This window comes from Geospiza fortis, unplaced genomic scaffold, assembly GCF_000277835.1.
Source record: "Geospiza fortis unplaced genomic scaffold, GeoFor_1.0 scaffold13, whole genome shotgun sequence".
NCBI classification, from domain to species: Eukaryota; Metazoa; Chordata; class Aves; order Passeriformes; family Thraupidae; genus Geospiza; species Geospiza fortis.
In genome coordinates this window covers 1817550-1823930 of record NW_005054384.1, presented here as the reverse complement: position 1 = coordinate 1823930, position 6381 = coordinate 1817550, and positions in this window count along the sequence as shown.

Genomic DNA, 6381 nt, shown 5'->3' with positions numbered 1-6381 from the left:
ACGCCACTTTCAGCGGCAATGTTGTTTCCTGGTCTGCCTGTCTGTCTCCCAGCCATTCCCAAAACTGAATTGGTGGGAGATTGGTTGTGATCCATTTCCTTTTGGTCCTGGTATTCCTCCTCTCCACATGAGGAATACTCCATGTGTTTCTGGCAGGTTCACTTCCACTCTTCTTGGGTCACCTCACTCCTGCTCTGCATCTGGGCTTCTGCGTCGTTTCCCCCATTCCATGCCTTTCCTTCCACTTCACCTGTTCCCTCTGCCATTCTCTGTTTCCTTTACCCCTCTCACCTGTGCCAGTACCTTTCTCCCCCTCCAGTCTGGCTCTTGCCTGCCAGAATTGCACTCTGGCTGGCTCTGTGTGCCACACTGACACCACAAAGGCAGGTCCTGAGCAGCAGGACCATTCTCCCCCCTGCCACAGGTTCATGCTCCAAAACACTGGAATTTCATAGATCTCAACTGCTCCAGTTTCTAAGTGTGGGCTGAAAACTCCCAGCCCACCCCTTATTTTTATTCAGCTTTATCTTCTGACACTATTTTTGTGAGAAAGTTCAGTCGAGGAAGACACCTACCTAGAAAATTTCAGTCCAAGCAATTAGCTCACCAGTGCCACAATTGGAGCATAATGGAGAATAAAACCTTTATGGCTCCTGTAAGTAGTTGAGACTCCAACTTCTGCCTGGAAAAAGTGTAATTTCTGAGGAAGGATTTAAAGCTCTATTTGTGCTTTGCTCATGCACTTCACTCCTGTTCTCTGGAAACATACCCTATTGACCAATTACTCTGTGTTCAAACACACAAGCAGCAATTAACTTACTCATCTGCCTCACCTGTCACACGTGTATTTAAAATTCTCTCCTAGCACCTCAGCATTTCCTAATCTCGTCAGCAAAACCCAAAGCACTGATGTATTCTTAGGCACAGCACTTTTTTTTCCTGCTCTCTCCGTGTGTTGCACCAGTTTTACACCCCATTGAGTTCAGGAGAGTAATACAGCAGGAAATTAGGCCCAAAGTACATATAGAGGCTTAAATCCCATCCTAAAACACTGTAACACACTGCTCTGAGGCCCTCTAATGGCAGCCACCATCAGCAAAATGAAATGGAATTAACACTAAACAAAGGAATTTCCACTGGAGGAGGCAGCTCAGGGAACACATGCTCAGTGAGGAGTGGATAGATTCTTCTCTGCAGTCGAGGTAACTTTTATTTATGCATTTATTTGTTTATTCAGAGCAGAAGGTCAAGAGGATTTTTTTTTTTTAGAGAAGGGGTGGGAAGTGAATGAAATTAGACCAGAGGGAAGAGTACAGGAGAGACCTCCTGGAAACATCTGCCTGCACAGCTTTGATGGGGAGGTCGTTGCTACTGGGGAAATCCCTGCTGTGTCTCCAAGGACAGCCTGTGGGCAGAGGGGATCCAGTGAGTGGCCATGAATACCTGTCCACCCTCTCTGGAAATGCTGTGTGTGATTTGCCTGCAGTCCAACACACTGAAGCAGCTCCGTGCCTTCCTGTGTTGCTGACACCCCCCTTCCACCCTGACTGGGAGGGTGGAGCTGCTTGGGGCCACATCTGCTCCTTCCTCTCTGGCAAATCTAAGCCAGCACAATGCCAAGATCCTCCTGCTCATCAGCAACACTTCTGAGGGATTGTGCGCTGGGATCTTACCTGGCATTGTCAGGGCAAGCTTAAGAAATGTTTCAGAAATTACGAAACAGCTTTGCCTTCATTCCGCTGGGGAAACCTTTTCCTTCTGCCTCAGCTGCCTCCTCCTCACCTCCTCATCTTAAGTGTCTCAAACTAATAGGAGTTGTGGGAATTTGCTCAGGGTCATGGTAGAGAAAAGCAAAGATATTTTCCTCAACCACTGTAGGAATATACTCGCGCTGGACGCCATCAAGTTGTTTGAGTATGTTGGACATCCAACCTGTAAGAGCAGCCAAAGATATCTGTCATTTCTGACTCTTCCTGGAAGCTGAGGCATTAGTCACAGAGCTGTGCCTTTTTCACTTAGCCTGCATTCCACACTCTGAAATAAAGAAGGAAACCACGTAAAAGTTGCTCCCATTTCATTAGCTGACCTGAACAAGCCAAACAACCCTTGCCAGCTCTCCAAGAAATGTAGTGGCTTCCTGTCCACCCTCAGCATGTCTTCAGCCATTTATTTAAAGCTCCTTGAGCTTTAAACAGACGCAGAACAGCTTTTCAGATCAGGAGTTTTTAGGGGCCATTCTGAAGCACATTTAGCTGAGGTGACACTGATTTACAGACTGGCATGGGCATTTTGTGAGTATTTCCTATCTCCAATGATGGGTGAGGTCTGGGCTGCCATGTGGGGGAAAAAATAAGGGTGTGTGAGGATGTTCCCCACTCTGCTGTCACCAAACACTGAAATAACCCATTTAAAAGTGCTGAAGAAATTAGAAGTCAGTCCCTGGTGCCTGGATCTATAGTTAGAGGGACATTACTGGATGATGTGATCCTACCAGATTGCAGGGTTTATTTCTTTGCAACATTAGAGGACTTGTCAACCCTGAAGGGACTAAGGGAGGGAGGATGGAGAGGATGAAACCACCTGGATGTGCAGCATTGCAGGTTTAAAGCTCCAGGTCCCAGGGCTCGGCACACACGGCATCTATTTAACATCCTTGCAGCTTCTGGGCTTCAGCCTGAGGATTGCTCCAGCACCATGAAGCACAGAGCCTCCCCTCTGTGCCTGCATTAGGCTTTTCTTAACATTCAGAGGGAAACAACAAAAGTTCCCCTTTTCCTTTACAGCTCTTTCACTTTCCGCCTAATGAAGGTGGAATATAAAATGTTGAAGGAAAAAGATTTTCCCCTACAGTAGAATTTCTTTTTCAGTTATTTTTAATCTGACATCTGTTTTAACATGCACTCACAGGCTGCATTTATTTTAATTTTTTCCCCCTCCCTTGTGTTTTATTATTTACCTCTCGTTCCAAAGAGATCACAAAAGATTACACTTCAGTGAAGCAGTAACAGCAGTGGCAATGACCTCCCTCACTTCTCACAACTTTTCTTTATACCCTCTGTTCTTCCTTTATCTACATCCTCCCATCCCTGCCATCCCAGAGGCCTCGTTACAGCTGCTATCACACGGGGTGGAGGCATCCATGGGGTTTTTTTGGAATTGGACAGACATGTGCTGAGCAGAACACAAAGCCCTTTGTGGTGATGTTCATAGGGGTCTTAGGATGAGGGAAGAGATGAGAATCTTGACTCCATGTTTCATAAGGTTAATTTATTATTTTATGATATATATTATATTAAAAGAAAATGATATATTAAAACTACAATAAAGAAAGGATTTCATCAGAAGGTTTGAAAGGAATAGAAAAGAATTGAATGAATAATAAAATCTTGTGACTGCTCACAGCCTCAACACAGGTGGCCGTCATTGGTCATCAAGTAAAAACAATTTCACATGCTGGGTAAACAATTCTCCAAATCACATTCCAAAGCAGCAAAACATGGAGAAGCTGAAGTTTCCCAGCTTCTCAGGAGAAAAGATCTTAACGAAAGGATTTTTCAGAAAATATGTCTGTGACAGCCCTTCTTGTTCAGAGCCCTGATACTTGTTCTCAGCTCTGTTTCAATTCCTGCCTTTAAAGAAGTTCCACCAAGAAATCACTCTCTGGGTCAGCTTGTGCTTTGAAGAAAGCCCCAGACTCTGCAGAAGGCAGCAGAAAGCAGCCAGCACTGAGACGTGCCAGCCTTCTGACATGATGCTGGCTGAATGTTTCATTTCCCCTGGAAATGAAGATAACATCCTTAATCATCTTACGTGTAATTAAATTAAATCACTGAGCACACGCCTTCCTCACCTCCTCCTAAGGAGCTGCTTGCTCAGGTCTGAGCTTTAGGGTGGAAAAAAGAAGAGTTCTCAGTGGATCACTAATCCACAGGGAGTTTTAGCACTTTGCAGCCCCAGGGCAGCCTCTCAGGCAGGGAGAGAGCAGGGGCTGGCAGGCTCAGAGGTGCAGCTCACTCACCCAGCTCCTCCACCAGCTCCCCAGTTTGGGACAGTGGCAGGGACCCCTAACCCATGGGATTACCAAGAACCCATGGGATTACCAAGAACAGTCTTGGCCCAGGCATAGGGAGGGAGCTGCTTGGCTGCTTTGCTTGTTTGCTTGTCTTGTTAATTAGTAAAGAGGCCAGAATGCCTTTAAAACTTTGAATAAAAGCAGAGCTCATGCTATTACTGAAATGGAAAATTAGGTTATGAAGCTTTCCCTCATCTTTCTGGGCAGATCATCATCCATCTTAGGGTGTGGTTGCTGTGTATTGCACCAGCTGAGCCTGCAAAGGGCCTGTTCAGCCTGAGGAAGAGGTGACTGAGAGGAGACCTCTCCAATGTCTTTAATATCCGAGGGGAGAGTGTCAGAGGATGGTCCAGGTGGTGCCCAGCAAGAGGAAAAGAGACAACAGGCAGAAACTGATGCTCTGAAATTTCTTCATGGACATAAGGAAGAACTTCCCTGTGCAGTGACCAAGCATGGGCCAGATGGCCTAGAGAACATGTGGAGTCTCCCTCACTGGGTATACTCCAGACCCCTCTGGACACAATTCTGTGCTGTGTGCTCTGGGATGGCCCTGCTGGAGATGGGAGCTTGGACCAGCTCTGCTCCCTTCCAACCCAAGCCATTCTGTGATGTCTGTGACTCCTCTTCTCCTTCCACACAGAAAGCAGGGCTTGAAAGAACAAGTGTAGTCATTTCCAGCATGGCTTCCTCAGTTTGTTAACATTGTTTAGGAAGCCCTTTGTTTTCATCTCAGCTAAAGAAGCAATTTTAAATTCATGCTTCCTCAATTCAGTGTTTTCAAACACTCCCTGTGATCTCAGAGATCTGAAACTTTTATGCCTCAGGAAAGCTTTGCTGTATTTTTCTGCACCCATCACATACTTACTCCTGCTTTTGGGGAGTGCAAAAGCTGCAAACGTTCTTGGTGCTTCTTTCTAAGCCTTATCACCTCTTAATTTCGCATGGTTCTGACTTTCTGTGACTTTAACAGTAATAGGCAATCAGTAATTTTACCAATGGTGTCTTTACATAATAAGAATACTCTTCTCACTGTTACTGACCAGAAGGACAATTTTTTTTCTCTCCTGGGCATGTTGCATCTAAATAAAAGCAGTTTCCTCCTTTTACTCCTATCCCACACAATACATATCATCCAGCTGTGATTTCAGCAAAAGCTCACCAAGATTTGAATAAAACTTGCTGTTGCTGTTCGTGGGGTTTTTTCCTCCCCAAGAGAGGCAAGGAGCCAAAGTTCCGAGTGAGCAAAATAAAATTAAAAGTAGATTCAGTTTTTTCTGTCTCAGTGGCATGTGCTATGGTATATAATGTATGTTCCCTGCTTCACAAAGGAAATGAAAGAATGAACTATATGACTGATGAAATAAAGATACCAAAGTATTACTTGCCCCAGCTGATATGTGCACTCCACATATAATTACTATTTAATATCTTTGTTTCCTACAAACCAGGAAAAAAGCTTACCCTCTCACACAATTCCCTCTTCTAGTAAATAAGCTGATGCAGAATATTCTAGATTTGCAGCTTCTACTTTACTTTCTTCTTGAATTTATTCTCTTCTTCGCAAAGTAATGTGGTCTACAAAATGAAGCTATTTAAAATCCTAAATGAATAAGTGTTACAAAAATAATAAATTAGTATACAAGACTGACTTGCACAAAACATATGTTACACTCTGAAATATATTTAGACACGAGTGCATAATTGCCTGTTCCTTTTCTAATGGCCTGAAGCACAGAACTAAATGTGAACTTTTCCCAAAGTCTGTGCAGTGATGGAGCACTGCACCCTCCACACTTCCCAGGAGTTCAGGTGCTGCCTGCAGCCTCCACAAACTTCAGCTGAAGGCCACAGCTGAAGAGCAGCAGGAAAAAGATGGGACAGATGGAAAAAAGGGTGGTGAAGGGCAGCAAGCCCAGGAGCCCACACTGTGAGCACTCCCAGCTCCTTGGGAGTGGGAATGAAGATCCTGCCATGCCACCTCCAACCTCAGCTCAGAAATGAAGGGAAGCCCTGTCCTTGGCTCTCTCAGTGCTGGCACAAGCCCAGGAATGCTCCTGGCCCTGCCCAGCAGCCCCTCTGAGCTCAGCTCAGCTGGTCTCCAGCCCTGCCCCATCCCAGGATGGATCCCACACCTACTCAGGGGCAGCAGGCCCCTGGAGTGGCCCCTTGGATAGGCCTGGTGCCTTGCTGCTCCTGGTGGCATCCCTGGCCCAGGTTCAAGCCCTCTCACCCCCCAGGGCTGCCAGCAGGGTAATTGTTGGCTGGTACCAGCAGCTTCTGCAGGAGGGCTGAGAGACAAGGCTCTGGTG